At 47.7% G+C, this 16,718-nt stretch overlaps 1 protein-coding gene across 3 annotated transcripts in view; it reads right to left on the bottom strand.

Moving 5' to 3' along the window:
* Nucleotides 1-16,718, bottom strand: part of TASL (TLR adaptor interacting with endolysosomal SLC15A4) — a 197,857-nt gene that overhangs the window by 10,496 nt on the left and 170,643 nt on the right. The window lies entirely within an intron of this gene.

The following is a 16,718-nucleotide window of genomic DNA, read 5'->3' on the forward strand; positions in this document are numbered from 1 at the left end:
ACTGGTGACAGTCTGCCTGTGAAGAATAAAATCTACAGGCAACCTGACCATGTCAGGGATTGTATAAAGGCTGAGGTGCAGAAAATGCTTGAACTTAGAGTTATTGAGCCATCAGAGAGCCCATGGGCCAGCCAGTTGTCCTTGTGCCAAAACCTCATACCCAAGATGGAAAGAGAGAAATGAGATTTTGTGTGGACTATAGAGGTCTCAATGCTGTCACTAGGACAGATGCTCATCCTATTCCATGGGCAGATGAGCTCATAGATAAGTTGGCTTCTGCCAAATTTCTGAGCACATTTGATCTTACAGCTGGCTATTGGCAAATCAGGTTAGCTGAGGAGTCCAAGGCCAAAACAGCATTCTCTACCCCCAGTGGATATTATCAGTTTGTGGTGATGCCCTTTGGTTTGAAGAATGCACCTGCCACCTTCCAAAGGTTGGTGAATCAAGACCTTGCTGGGTTGGATGACTTTTGTGCAGCATATCTAGATGATATTGCTGTCTTCAGCTCCACCTGGGAGGATCACCTGATCCACCTGAAGAAGGTTCTGGAGGCCCTGCAAAAGGCAGGCCTGACTATCAAGGCTACCAAGTGCCAGATAGGGCAGAGCAAGGTTGTGTACCTGGGCCACCTAGTAGGTGGGGGTCAGGTTCAACCATTGGAGAGCAAGATACAGGCCATACAGGACTGGGCTCCTCCAACTACCCAGACACAAGTCAGGGCCTTCTTGAGCCTGACTGGGTATAACAGGAAATTTGTAAAGAACTATGGGTCCATTGTGACACCATTAAATGACTTGACATCCAAGAAGATGCCAAAAAAGGTTCAGTGGACAGTTAGCTGTCAAAAGGCATTTGAAGACCTGAAGAAGGCCATGTGCTCTGCACCTATCCTAAAGAGTCCTGACTACTCCAAAGAGTTCATTGTCCAAACAGATGCTTCTGAGTTGGGGGTGGGAGCTGTGCTTTCACAACTTAATGTAGATGGTCAAGACCAGCCCATTGCTTTTATTAGCAGAAGGCTGACCCCTAGAGAGAAACGTTGGTCAGCCATTGAGAGGGAGGCCTTTGCTGTGGTTTGGGCCCTGAAGAAGTTGAGACCATACTTGTTTGGCACTCACTTCCTAATTCAGACAGACCATAAGCCCCTCTTGTGGCTTAATCAGATGAAGGGTGAAAATCCCAAACTGCTCAGGTGGTCCATTTCCCTACAGGGGATGGACTTTACAGTGGAGCACAGACCAGGGACTGACCCTGGCAATGCAGATGGTCTCTCCAGGTATTTCCACTTAGAACATGAAGACTTATCTGGTCATGGTTAAGTTTAATGTCCCTGCGTTTGGGGGGGGGGGGGGTTATGTAGGAGAGTAAGGTCTGCTATCCTATGGTCACCCCAATTTTTGCTTTTTGCTTCACTGGTTTTCGACTTAATGTGGCTGTGGGCCTGCTAATCAGACCCACAGCCTGCTGTTTGCTCTCTAAATTCACATACATGTACTATAGGTGCATCACCAATTTGGTACTGGACACCTTATCGGCCCCTGTCCAATGCACTATAGGTGCTCAGGGCATAGGTGCATCCAAGGCCTACCAGGGGCTGCAGTATATCTTTTGCCACCCCTGGCTGGTACTTAAATTGACACAACTGGCTGATCACTCATCTGGGGCAAGGTGGTGTAATCACCCCTTGCTTAGATATAGTACACCTATATCTAAACCTATATCTGGACACATATATACCTATCAGTCACTCCTATGGCAGGCCTTAACAATCCTGGAGGCAGAGTGCTTGGTTTTATGTGAGATGGTGCTCTAGCATGAGCTTAGCCTGTCTGCAGTGTTCGGAACCATTTCCTTACTGCTGTTCCAGGATATTGCCATACCATATACTCTTAAGTGCATTATAATCCTCGCGGTTATTGCTAACTTTGGTTTGGCTTTATCAAAACATGTCGTGTTTGGTGTCATACACTTTGGAATACTACCCCCTCGCCAGTTCTGGCGACTGGGGTAGCATTCCACCCTTCTAGAGGGAGAAGACATGTTACTTTACTTAAAACGCGGTTTATCCTAACCAGAGCCTCAGCATCACAAAATGGATGCTGCTGCCCCGACACAAGTCTGACCTCCTGCTGCTGACCGAAACTTGGCAGGGGAGGCCTGGACAAAGAGTTTCCTGTCACAGGGAGGTGCTAAACCACCCCAGACAGGAGATAGTGGATTGGAGCAGGGAGGGTTGAAAGAAACTAGACACTGCCTGGGGCACACAAGGTGTCCCATGCAAAATCCAGTCAAACCGGTTCTGGGGCACTCCAGCCCCATTCCTGGAGCGAAACTGGACAAAGGGAAAGGGGTGTAACCAACCCCTTCCTGGGTCCCACCCATAGGAGGGACCTAGCAGGTAATCCAGCCCCCAGATTTGAAATAAAGGTGGGAGCAGTGCCAATGCACATCAGATTATCCTGACTGAAACTTATTAAACAAAACTCTGGACCCTTCAACATCCTACTCGACGTAGAAGACTGAAGAATCTCCCTTGTGTTCAAGGAGTGACCACCCTGTGCAAACAGGCACCATCCAGTGCCTCACCATTTGCTTTGTTGCAGTTCCCGCCGGAACTCGAGCAACAAAGATTGACAAGACCCAACTTCCCTGTTTTCTAACAGTTCCATCCACAGTCCCCGCGAATCTGAGACCCTTGGAGGTGACCTTAAGCGTGGGGCCGGCCATCTTGTAAAAACCACAAAGTGCTGACCGTGCAGATCCCGAGGCTCTCTTGATGCTGTGCATTGGGGTTTGAGAAGCCTTAGCCCCGAGTAGCTTTTGCACCGAAGATCTCCCCTCCACACTCATCGAGTGCTGCGTGGGGCCCTTTTGCATTTTTCTGCTTGACGCATTGATCCGGTTGCTTGCCCATTGGCTAGTGGCCCCAGTACTGACAAAACCTTGAATTTGCTCTGCTAGTCTGGTTTCTCCAGACTGGCCCTCACTACCCTGAAAAGGAGCACCCAATCTGACCTTGCTGGTCCGGTCAAGAAGCAATCTTCCAATCCTGCATGGGTTGCACTTGCCAAGGCTTGTTAACTTTGATCCGGAAGCCGACACAGCCGTCAGCGAGAACCTTTGTAGGCCAACTCGTGATCCACTCCTGGACATCCTCGGTGCCCCAGAGTCCACGTGGCAGCGGAGACAAGCTTCATGTCAACCACCTGATTGCGCCCGACATCGCCTGGTTCCTTCCTGGTCACTGGCTAGTGACCCAGACTCTGTCCCCTCTGCTTTCAGGTACTCTACATCTTCGATCCACCCTTGGATCCAACCGGACTCTTCTCTTCTGGCCGCCTGCAGCATCTTCATCTCCAGGCTCCATAGATCTACACGACGAAACCCGACACGCTTTTGCACCTGTGCACCCGCTTCCTGTGGGTGAGGTAACTCTTGAACGCCGGTGCTCCTGTAGTGGTTTACACCTCTAGTGTCCAAGTCTAAAGTTTTGTCCTTCTAGTCCAGTCGGAAGTCTCCTAGAACTGTAACTCGATAACTTTTACGCACCATTGACTTTGCATTGGTGCATGCGTGTGCTTTAAGCGCTGCACCCGAATCCCGCGGGCTTCTCCCGTCCTAACTGCTGTTAGTCCAGTGTAGTCCCAGCGATTCCCAAGGCCCTAGGCCTTACCACTGTTCGATTAGTGATACTTATACCACTTTTTTGATATATGGTTTGAGTGGCCACCGGCCTCATCCATAATTGTGCAACTTTCATATGTTATATTGTGCTTTTGTTTAAACGCTTGTGCTTCTATACTCATAAAGAGTACAGGGGATTATTCTGAGAAAAAATACATATATTTTTATAATATATAACTTGTGTGGTGTCCTTTCATTTGATATTACAGGATTGCATATGGTAAAACAGCTAGCTTCACATGCCCTCTTGAGTTGAGCCTAAGACGGCTTGTGTCTATGCTACCACTAGGATAGCTTGTTTATAAGGTTGACTTTACAACCACCACCCTAAGGGACTGTTTGGACTGATACAAGGTGCCCACAGAACTGTGGACATCATACATCAGGCCAACTTCTCACAATGGAGAGAAAGGAAAATTGAAAGGATGAAGAGAAAAAATGAAGGAAGATGGAAATGAAGAGAGAAACAAAGCAAGAGAGAAAAGAAGAAAAGAGGAGAGAAAGGAAGAAAGAGGAGGAGAGAAAAGACAAAGAAGGGAAAGGTGAGAGAAAGAAAGGAGAGGTGAAAGAATAGAAAGATAGAGATGAAGCGAAAGAAAAAGATGGAAAAACCAGAAAGAAACAACTAAGAAAAAAAACAGAAAAGTAAATGCAGTGCAGCATTGAAAAATGCATCTGTTCATGTAATTTAATAACCATCCAAATGTTTTATTTTGAGCTAAATGATAGAAGTTCATAATATGTTTAGGGTGAAGGCTTTGACACAGTATGTTGTTATCAGATACATTTATTTATGGTCAGCCTTCTTCTAAGCCGCAGCATGGCATTGCTTGTTTGAGAAGAGGGGGCTGCGTGCTGCTCTTATTACCTCACACGTCTGGTGCAGGGAGTTTTAAAATGCAGCATCAGCAGAGAGAGGGCGGTATACTCCCAAACTCAAATCACAGGCAGCAGCTCCTCCAATGCGGGCGACGAGACCTGTATGTAACTTCGCCTTTATAACAACGGGTAGAACTTTCACAATACAGCCTCCAGGGTCTCTGTTTTCTTACTAAAACTATCTTGTGGGGTTATTGTAAGAACTGTGTCCTGATACCAAGTAGAAACAGTAGTTTTCCACAGTGCTGCATCAGTATTTTGTGGATTTACGTTGTTTGAAAAAAATATTGAATGAAAATAACTACATTAAAAAAAATCAATACAGGGTAGCAAAATACGGATCAATGTACGAAAGAGAAAAAACATCAAACTGAAGGGCTGAATGTTTTTACCAAAGAGAACTTTCATAAAATAAGGGTTGTGTTCTACAAAAAAAGGAGATTGAGGTGAGGGTCAAAACTGTGTTAATATATGAGGCTATTGCATAAAAAAGAGAAAAAAGTACAGTTCAAAACTAATGAGTATCTTTTTAATGTAAAAAGCCCAAACAGGCAGTTGTTTGTTTTATACTGCACATATTTGATAATCAAGTTAAACAAATGATTGATTCTGAAAGGCCATGGCCCACTGTTGCGTCACTGAGACTTACTTAACTGTCTGCATACAAGCCTATTTTCAGTTCCCCTTTTGACGTATTCAGCATTAAAAGTATTTAAAAGTTGTACGATGCTAAGGAAATTTCCTTTTCACTGCTACATTTCAATGAAGAACGTGTGAGGAGAGAACTGTCCCAGGGTGAAGGCATGAGGATGAGTCGGTCCTCTCTTTGAGCCATGGGAATACTTTTTCCTAGTTCACCAGCTGCGGGACGGCTTGATTCAGCTAGAAAAGTGGCACCAAGCAAGCTGGTTGTGTGGAAGTATTTGTTTTGCAATGGTCAGAGAAACCTAATACTCAGGAGGCAGCCTCAGGCTTTAGTGTCATAGGTTGGGGAGTCAAAGGACACTTGATGTCACTTCCGCTACTCCTAGCATATTGGTGATTGGGCATTCATGACAAGCACATTTGGACTCCCAGCCAGTTTATGTGTGAAACACGGTTCTGGAAGAGTGAGGGACTGATATATCCAGAGAGCTGTGAAAGGAGGATCGTTTTACAGCTTGAACCTCAGCCCTGACTCTCATACAGCCTTATAAGCTTAGTGCTTTGATGCAAAATATGTTTCACTAGTTTACGCTATGCTGTTAGTGAATTTCTAGGCATCATGTACGTAAGCTGTGGGTGGACACTCTGTTGTATAATTCTTAGGTGGATTGCATAGCTCGTATTTTTATCTTTTACTTCCCAACAAAAGCCTCTCTACTCAGTGGCGGCTGGTGACATTTGAAAGTAGTGAGCCGTAAAAGTTCTGAGTGCCCTGTGGTGAGTGAGCGTAGCAAGCGGCCTGACCGCCATAAGGGTGGTTTGGAGGCTTCTCCCCGCAAGAACATTTTTAAACAAGAGTGGGCAAATGGTGCATTTTCAAAACAATTTCTGAAAGTGAGAAGGTTAATAAAGCAATTGTGGAAATGCAGTTATGACATCAATAAAGAGATTTCATATGATAAGGACGTAGGTAGCTGCTTATTCGGTATAACCACAGAACAGACTTTGAGATAACAATGAATCATATGTGTGTAAATCAGTGTACAGAAAATATTACATAAAACAATGGGGACTACAATGTCATTCCTACTGGTAGACATTTTTAAGTGTGCTTGGTGATATGGAGAACACAAACTCAGGATTCAGACGTAACACAGTGGTTAGTGTTAGTTTTGCTAATAAGAATTTATTTCCACCCAAACAAACCGTTTTTTAGCAACATTAGCATAATGAAAGAATTAGAAAAAGAACATAACTTTCTAACCTGTACCATGTAGCTTGCATGTAGCTCTTTGATGGCAGTTAAAAAATCACTGTGTTAAATACAATTGTAATTTATGAACTGCACAGTAACAGAAGGCCCTCTGTGATAAAAGCAGTAACCCACTACACTGTGCATATAAAATGCTGTTCTGTAATCTGCAAATAACATCCATGTTCTTTCTAGCAGGCATATGAACCCGCTGTGCTACCTTAAATTAGTCAAAACTGCCACGAGACAAAACTGTGATCTCTCTCCAGGAAGAACATTCATCAGTAGAGTTATCTTGAAACTACTGGATGTAGAGGGAAACTCTGCAGTTGATGTTTTCAAAATTACTGTATTGCCACAAAACGGGCCCCCACTCAGTCCGGCCTGCACCCATAACGACGTCTGTGCAGTACTTACTGCACAGAAATACACAAAACCAGCAGGGCGGAGATCTCAGCCCAATTAAGACAACCCTCTGGGTGATTGCACCTACTGCTGATGACTGCGGTTCACTTGCATACCACAAGAAATGCCCTTTGGGATAATGACTCGGCACATGCACGAAGTACAGAGCTCGGCAGTCGCCTACTGGCCAAAGGCTTAAATGATGTAAGATAGATGAATCGGTGCATACAATAATTACCAATGTTATTATTCAATGTGGATATGTCTCCGTACCGTAAGGCAAAATGCTTACTACTAATTTGCACATAAAAGTTTCTCTGAAAATACGCAAATTAGAAAACAAGCTTACACACATTGATCAAATTATGTCACAAAGGAATTGATTTGTGGAAAAATGAATCGTTCTTGAAAACAAACAAACAAATTTGTGAAAAATGGAATGAAGGCAAAAAAGCAACACAATTTTCACTGAAACACTTTGCTACAGTTCAGTTTTGTCTGTATGCGCTGAACCCAGGTTTACGCTTTTGTGAAAATTATAAAAACATTTTTGCCCAGTCTAACTCAACATCCTCGATATAAAAATTCCCCACCCCCACAACAGACGATTAGAATTTGTTTCACCGTAGGGCTGACGGCGCTCCTCATTCTCTCCCACATACATCGACCTTCCGTCCCAAACCACTCACCTCTCAATTCGTTTCCATTCAGGGGAAAACAATGCGATTTTGGAAAGCAGTTGAGCTGGAGTTTAGCCTGGGACTAAGACAGAGTCGGGGAGCAAGGTGCAAGGACAGAGGTAGCATGAAAGGGGAGGTGATCCAAAGGGAGACGAATGGGTGAGAGAAAACATAGCAGTAAGGCTGATTCCTTATAAACATACATAGATGCCAACCTGTATTCTTTTGGGCCTTTGTTGCAATTAAAGCGTTTCCAAAAGTGAAACACACCATGAATGAGAGAATCTACTGCACCCCTCCTACAGCCCGCCCCCTCTCGTAATGACTTTAAATTGTTAACACCCATTGTAATATTGGGTATAGCAGTCTAGTGTTCGGGGGCGGAGTCATGGGAGGAGTAGGAAAGGGAGGAGCAAGGGACAGGAAGTGGGGGCAGTTAGAGTAGGGACGAGGAAGGAACAAGACGTAATGAATAAAGCTCCTGCCTAATAATATAGTGTCTGTGTCGTGTGTGCAAGGAAGACACTACAGCTGGCGACGAGGGTGGGATCCCACGCTGTGCCGTTGTGCGGATCCCCAGGTGCTGAGTAACCGTCCCGTGAGGCGCGCGTGGAAGGTCGCCGTCGCGACAAATGTGCCCAGAGCGGAGAACGCCACTAGAATCAGCGCGGACTGCTCCGCTGTTTGTGTCCTACAGCTCCGTAGTTGGGAACCACGTGGAGCGCAACTGAGAAAGCGCCGCCGAGCGCTGGGACCGGGCGCTCACCCACGATGGGTGAGATCGAGCGCGGCAAGAGAAGCGGAGGACGGCGGGAGCCCACCCCGGTCCTACCTGTGCCGTGGAGTTCTCGCTGCTGAGTGCTGGAAGATAAGGGAGCCCTGAAGGAAGATCCCGAGGCCCCGCGTGATGTGCGAGTGTCTGGGTGAGTACCAGACTGCCAATAACAGTGAACAGAGTCAAATCTAGTGAAGCATGAGATTGTGAGAACGTCGGCCATTTTGGAGTCAGGTGACTCCTTATGACAGCCTCACTGCCAGCGACTCCTTATGACAGCTCCGTGGCTAGGAAAGCTGAGTGGAGCCCTGAGCAAGCGCGATCGCGCGCAGAAGAATCAGGAACTCACCCCCGAAGCGTGAGTCATTGGACGGGAGGGCGTGACGTCGGGAGCTCACCCCAGTCACCCCCGTGCCATTCGCCGAAGTTGTGGGAATGGTGGCGGCCTCTGTGCCCAGGAAGGGGACCCTGCACCTGGTGAGTGCTGTGAATAGGGCCGAATGACTGCAGAATAGAGAAAGAGTCAAATCTCGCAGAAAACGAGATCTCAGAGCGGCGGCCATCTTGAAGTCAGGCGGCCATAGACATTCCCTATCTAAAGACAGTGAGCGGCCATTTTAGAGTCAGGCAGACAGACTTTTTGGCATCAAGCACTAGCAAAGACAGCGAGAAACACAACAAGCACTGGCAAGTGCATGAATCACAGCGCAACAAACCTTAGCAAATACCAGAAACAAGCGAAGACTACGCTGAATACAAACAATCACAAGTACAAACAACGTGAAGTGAAGGGAACAAAAGTGACAATAGACTCAACAAGCACTGGCGAGTGCAAGAGATACACCGGAAACGAGCACAAGCAAATACAAGCTTCAAGTATAAACAAGCCCGAGCAAATGCAAGTCTTGATGTAAACCAGCATAAGAAAATGCAAGCTGCAAGCACAAACAAGCACAGACAAATGCAAACTCCAAATGCAAACAAGCCCGGACGAATACAAGTCCCGAAGTCAGCGAGCACAAGCAAGTGCAAGTCCTGAATGCACCAAGCAATTACAGATCCCGAACGTAACAAGCACGAGCAAAGGCAAGTACCAAAGTAAACTTTCAGCACCACATGAAGATAAATAATTAAAGGTAAAAGAAGCTAAGAAAATAAATGATCCAGAAGCATGAATAAATGAATATCAAAGAAGCTCTCTCATCAACGGAGTGAGTGGACAACCTGCATTATTCCGGAAAGAAACGCAAGAACAAGAAGTCAACGTTGCCACGCATCATCGCGGCAGAGCCCCAAATCACCTGCATCTAGCATGCAACACTAAAGAAAGTGGGAATTCGTTGAGCCACGAGCCACACGTGGTGCAGCTGAGTGGTAGCCACTGCGAACTGTAGCTGGAGTGGTGGACTGTGCGAAAGCAGGAAATCCAAGCTTAACGCACTGAAGCCTACCGAGACAGTTGTGCCAAGGGCGAGCAAAAAAAAAAAAAATACAGTTGTCACCTGGGAGCGAAGCTTCCCCAATTCAAAGGAAACAACCAGACATAGGATCCTGGCCAAAGAGGGTCAGTCAACGAGACGGGAAGCAAAGTAAACAGTCCTGTGACAGGAGCATACCAGAACTTTCCTCCCTCATGGCGGTGGGAAAGGCAACACACCGATCCAATCCCTGCATTAAAATACCACCCCCAGTGACGCAGACTGACAGTCAGAGCTTGGGTCCCCAATGGATCCAGTGGTTGGAATCACTGGATGATTTTCTTGAAACAACCGGAGAGCGAAGAGATGGCAAACATCTACTATTGCTACTCCAGCTGGTGGGTCATGAAGGCCGACGCCTAATCAGAACATTCCCAGCAAAAGACACAGAAACATATGGAAAACTCAAAAAGACGCTATGCGCTCATTTCAACACAAAGGAGGACATGGATCATGAACGTATCAACTTCAACGCAACCCAACAGGAACCAGGGGAATCATTTCTAAACTTCATAACAAGGTTACGTAAGTTGGTACAATACTGCCAATTCAATACCTTCACAAATGAGGAAGCAATTCGACTCGGAATAATTGAGAGATGTTCAAAACCAGACACAAAGCGCAAGATCCTTCAAAGGCAGTTCTCGCTAAAGGAAATCATCAGTAGGGCCGAAGCCGGGGAGCGGGCCAAAGCGAGAGAATTATCAAGAGAACTGCGCCTTAATGCAAGAAAGGAAGACAAGAGAAAGGAAACAACTCTCATGTCTGAGCATAAAGCCCAAGAAACCAAGAACACTAGAAAGTGGGAGGGCAAAGGCAAGTCAGAGACAGGACATCGTGAGAGACAAAGTGACAGGAAACACTCTGATTCAACTGTACATCAGACAAAGGAGGATGGCAAACAAAAGACCAGGACGACCCAGGATTATGACAGTCTATCTGACATAAACTCAAGGAGTCAGTCAACGTATGTTACAGACCACACAAGTGGAACAGATGACAGCCTGCTCAACCAGTGCGAAGGAAAGACAAGTTACAGAAAGCGGGGCCAGTCATGTCAACCCTGGAAACCGATACCCGAACACATCCGAGCAACTCACTGTTCATCAAATTTCGTAGACGAGTCAGAGGAAAGATCAAGCCGTAGGACACATCACTCCCATGGCACAGATGTCAGTGCACACAACAAACAAGAAGATGAAACAAACCACATGAGGCGTGATAAGCCACTGAGATGCCGAAAAGAGATAGGCACGTGCACTCAAGACAGCCATGACAATGGGAAACCGGAGAAGAGACAATTAATGTCACGTGAGAGGGGCAGAGACCAAAAGCTCCAGGACCAAACTAAAGAAGTAAACGCGTGGTTAGCAAACAACCTCTCCACAGCAATAACACAGAAGACATCTAAAGAGATGTACCCAAAGAAATGTCCCGCAGACGGCTCCGACTCCAGGAGCATGTCATCACAGACTACCAGCTCAATAAACCTACCAGTCAAGACGCTCCCAAAGGAACGTTCTCATAGGAAATCGGCGAAATACTCCTCCGATTCGGAAAGCATGTCTGTACGATCACTCGAGTCAACAAAGTCAGGGTCCCGAAAACGTCCATGGAATCAATCACCCGAACGCACAAGAGAAACAAAGGACATTCCTCCCGTCCAGAGCAATATATTTCATACCAATGTTTCAGAATACTTGATCACTCCACAAGACAACATGTCATGTCAGTCACAGTTACATCAAGACATGAATAATATACCGTCACCCCTGATGGGGTCAGCGAGGCTGACTCAAAGAGCTTACAGAAGGAAAACAAATAGATGGGACATTATCTACCGGGTAGGAAGGGACTATCCTGTCACTCTGTAAGGAAGACCAAGTGTGCTGACAGAGGTAGATCGTCATCGGATGAGAGAGAAACATGTACATGTCCAGATGGTCAAGGAGTTCACCAGTCTCCAACGTGAGTCAGAGTGGGTGAGGCAAACAGAGACAGCAAATGAGTCCCAGAACCAAACCAGGACGCCCACTTCAGATAGTGCCTTAACATCTGGTATACATGACTTTGAACAGGAGGACAGTGCTGTCCCCGACCGGACAAGACAAAAGAAACAAAAGCCACAAAGGAAGACAGACTGTCGCTATCAAGCTGAGCTCTCCACAGTCATCTCACAAGGGGCAATCACGATCGCCTCAGAATCTGAAGATGAGTGGATAACTCAGAAGCTTATTGGAAACCGCAACGAATCTGAGAACATGAAGATCACACGAGATATCTCACAATTTCAAAGATGCACTCCTGCAGTCAAAGGCGCTCTTGTCAAGGCGACAGAAAAGCCACATAAAGAAGTGTCTTCAACAGACTATACATCGCCGACGCCTGAGGAGCGGACTGAATATGAGCCTGGAAATGGAGATGCATCTCTATGGCTCAAATGACGGCCTGCAGACCTGTGTGTGGAAGAGAGGAACTACAAAAGTGTGGGACGCTAAGTTTATTTTGCTAAGAAAGGGGGAGATGTAATATTGGGTATAGCAGTCTAGTGTTCGGGGGTGGGGTCGTGGGAGGAGTAGGAAAGGGAGGAGCAGGGGACAGGAACAGGGGGCAGTTAGAGTAGGGACGAGGAAGGAACAATATGTAATGAATAAAGCTCCTGCCTAATAATATAGTGTCTGTGTCGTGTGTGCCAGGAAGACACTACACCCATTACCTTGTGCTCCTTCTCAGCCTGCCCCGCCCCCTGCCATTGAAATGAATGGAGTTCTGTGAACTCCTCCCAGGGCCATTGTGTAAGCGCCCGAAATCCAAACGTATTTACTGCATTGAAAATCGGCAATCCCTCTGTCCTGATGTCACAGCTGTAGCTTGTGCCTGCAGCTCGTAGAATACCTCACCCAGCAGGCACATATGCAGCATGGATCAGTCTCCATTGTCCTGATGGCATCTAAGACACTCAAAGAAGTCTGTTGTGCCCAGATGCCATTGTTTCCTTCATTTTATGCAGACAGTATATAGGTATTTCAGATGGATCATTCCAAGCTTAGTGGCTACAGCTATTTCTTTAGGTGCCATTTTGGCTTTCCTCCACTCATTCTCAGTTAGCTCTCCAATGTCTGATGCCTAGAGGTTTTTGAATATGTCTGGAGTATTTAGGACCAGTGATTTACATAGTGGTGAGATTTTCCATCACCCCATGTTCCCAGTCATTTTTTTGCCTATAAGGGGTTGAAGTCCGCGAGCTCCAAAAGGTTTTGGATGTAGGGACAATAAATGCCACAGCTGGAGGTAGCAAAATAATTGTCATGTGTGTGAGTCAAAGTCTTTGTAGGTCAGCAAAGCAATATAAGTAGGTATCTGGTATAACATCCCCAGTCTTGGAAAACCAGTGGTTTACCAAGCTCTTAAGCCTTGCACAGGGGTAGTGGTCTATCCCTGGCCCCATAAAGGTACTGGTGGGGGCTTGTTTTTACCTATAGCTCATCTCTCTAGTATGTACCCCATTTCAGATTGGGGTTCTGCACTTCCAGATCCGGACCAGCCCCAACACCACACTCTGAGGAACCCTCATCTACAGCCCCCCAGCCCCCGGACACCCTTTGCCACCACCATCACCGACTTTCTTGCACCCCACGCCATCGCATCAATTACCTACATACTCATTGGAGACCTCAACTTCCACCTCGACAACTCCAGCGACCCCAACTCCACCACCCTCTGTGATAACCTTGCCGACATCGTACTCAACCAACTCGTCACCATGCTCACACACAGAGCAGGACACACCATCAAACCCATCTTTGCCGCAGGCAACAGCATCCTCTTCAACCACACAACGCAATCTCCATGGACCTAACACCACTGTGTTCACTTCACCATCGACAAAACCAAGGCACCAAAACTTCCCCCCGCCCATCCTGAAGGAACTGGAGCAAGGTAACCGACAAGCAACTGAGCTCCACCCCCACCTGAGAAAACCCCACCTGGGCACCCGACGCAAACTCCGCAACCAGAGGACTCCACACTTGGATCTCCAACTGTGCACCCAAACCTGCCCCACTACGCAACCCCAGCGAACAAGACCCCAGGAAAGCCGCCTGGTTCACCACAGATCCCAAGAAGCAAGACCCACCTGCAGACGCCTGGAGAAGACCTGGAGGAACACCAACACAAACAACAACTACTCCACCTACAGGGACGCCATGACGAACTACTACAACCATATCAGAACAACCAAAAGGAACTTCATCCACAGCAAAATCCTTACCAATGCCATCAACTCCAAGAAACTCTTCACCGTCATTCAAGAATTCACCAACCCACACAGCGAAGCCACAGACATCACCCCATCCCAAGACCTCTGCGACAAGCTTGGGATCTACTTCCACCTCAAGATAGGAAAACTCTAGGACAGCTTTGTCGACCACCAGCAAGATGCCCCTACCAGTCCCCGCCCCCCCGCGACACCACCCAGCCCAATATCACGACTGGACTCCAATCACAGATAAGGACACTGCCGTGACCATGAAAAGCACCCACTTGGGACCCCCTACTGACCCCTGCCACCACACATCAACCACAGAGCCACTGACACCGTTGCGCCTGGAATACAACAGACCATCAACACCACCTTCACAACAGGCACCTTACCAGACAGCTGGAAGCGCGCAGAAGCAGGCCTCTGCTCAAGAAGCCCACTTCTGACCCCACTGACCTCAGGAACTACCGGCCCATCTCGCTCCTCCCCTTCATAGCCAAAGTAGCAGAAAAAGCTGTCAACAGGGAACTGACATGGTTCATTGAAGGGAATGCCGTTCTCGACCCATCCCAATCCCAATTGCGGATCAACCACAGCACCGAAATTGCCCTACTCGCCACCACAGATGACATCCGCACCCTCCAGGACCAAAGTCAATTCCGCAGCCCTCATCCTCCTCGATCTATCTGCAGCTTTCGACACCATCTCTCACCGCACGCTAGTCACCAGACTAAACAAAGCTGGCACACAAGGGACAGCCCTGGAATGGATCCGATTATTCCTCACCGGAAGAAGCCAAAGGATCAGACTACCACCCTTCCTCTCCACCCCCCACAGAGATCACCTGCAGAGTCCCCCAGGGGTTGTCACTGAGCCTGACCCTCTTCAAAGTCTACCTGGCCCCCCTTGCAGCCATCGTCCGACAACACGGCCTAAACATCGTATCCTATGCGGATGACACCCAGCTAATCCTCTCCCTCACCAGAGACCCCACCACCACAAAGCTAAACTTCCAAAAAGGAATGCAAGATGTCGCAGTCTGGATGACCAACAGCTGCCTAAAACTGAACTCTGAGAAGACAGAAGTCATCATCCTTGGAACCAACCCTTCAGCATTGGACATCACCTGGTGGCCTACCGCCTTCGGGAGCCCAACTACCCCCTCAGACCACGCCAAAAACCTCAGCATCATACTCGGCTCATCGCTCACCATGAACAGACAAGTCAATGCCGTCACCTCCAGGTGATTCAACACCCTCCACATCCTTCGAAAGACCTTCAAATGGATCATCCCAGAGTCAAGGAAGACAGTCCCCCACTCGCTCATCACCAGCAGACTGGACTATGGAAACGCGATCTACGCTGGCATCAACAAGTCCCTTCTCTGAAAACTTCAGACAATACAGAACACCACAGCCAGACTCGTCCTCGACATCCCCCGTAACAAACACATCAGCCAACACCTGCGAAGACTCCACTGGCTCCCTGTGGAGAAGATAATCACCTTCAAAATCCTCACCCATGCCTACAAATGCCTACACAACAATTGACCCAAATACCTCAATAACAGAATAAACTTCAATGTACCCGCAAGAAATCTCTGCCAACCTCGCACTGGCTGAAACCCCTCGCATCCACAGAGCCAGAGCAGGCGGAAGATCTTTCTTCCACATTGCAGCCACAACCTGGAATGATCTACCAGCAGACATCAGACTCGCCCCCAACCTGAACACCTTATGGAAGATCTTCAAGACCTGGCTCTTTGGCTGAATGGATCTGCACGCCCCTTCCCCCTCAGTGCCTTGAGAACCTCACAGGTGAGTAGCGTGCTTACAATTCCCTGATTTATTGATTGATTGATAAAGGTACTGGAGGGGGCTTGTTTTAAATATAGCTCATCTCTCCAGTATGTACCCCAGCTCAGATTGTGGTATGTTTTAGTTACTCATTGAAAACAATTAAGGGTGGGGAAAACATGGCGGTCGCTAGCTAGAGTGGCGTGCACGTCTCGACACTGGCTCCTGCACTGATGCACTGAAACCAAGCTTACTGACCGGGTCGACTGCGGCTGATTCGGTGATCTGTCCTGGGACTCACCCGTGTGAAGAGGCATGGCGATGACTGATTCCAACTCGGATTCGGTTCAGAGGGGGGGAGGGGGTCGAAAGAGTCGAAAGAGCTTCTCTGCTGCGGCGTCTGTACTGGCGTCTCCTGCACCGCGGCAGTTTACCGGCTCGCTGCTTCAGTTCACCGGCTCGGCTTGGCTTTAGGACTACCCGCCGGACACCGCAAGCTGAACAGCGGAACAGCCGATGTGTTGGGGGCGGATCTCTCTTCCCGCGCCCCTCCGCTGGTTTGAGGCAGCCGTGGAGCTGCGGAAAAGTCAAAGGGCGGCTGCTCACAGCGTGTTCCTGAGGTCCGGGAGAGCGGTGAAATGGTGCGGTAAGGGGGCTTCTCGGGAGGATGGCATGTCAGAAGCACCTGATACAGGCAAAGTTGCAAAGATTGTAAAACGTGTAAAAACAAACACAAATTTAAAACCGGCAGCTGTTAGCACCATATGTAACCTTAATCATGCAGGAACAGCCATAGATAGAGACAGGAGCTCCCTGTTACACACAAACCAAGATATAAGTGGTGGGCCTGCAAAAGACTC

Source organism: Lissotriton helveticus, chromosome 8 (genome assembly GCF_964261635.1).
Source record: "Lissotriton helveticus chromosome 8, aLisHel1.1, whole genome shotgun sequence".
Classification (NCBI taxonomy): Eukaryota; Metazoa; Chordata; class Amphibia; order Caudata; family Salamandridae; genus Lissotriton; species Lissotriton helveticus.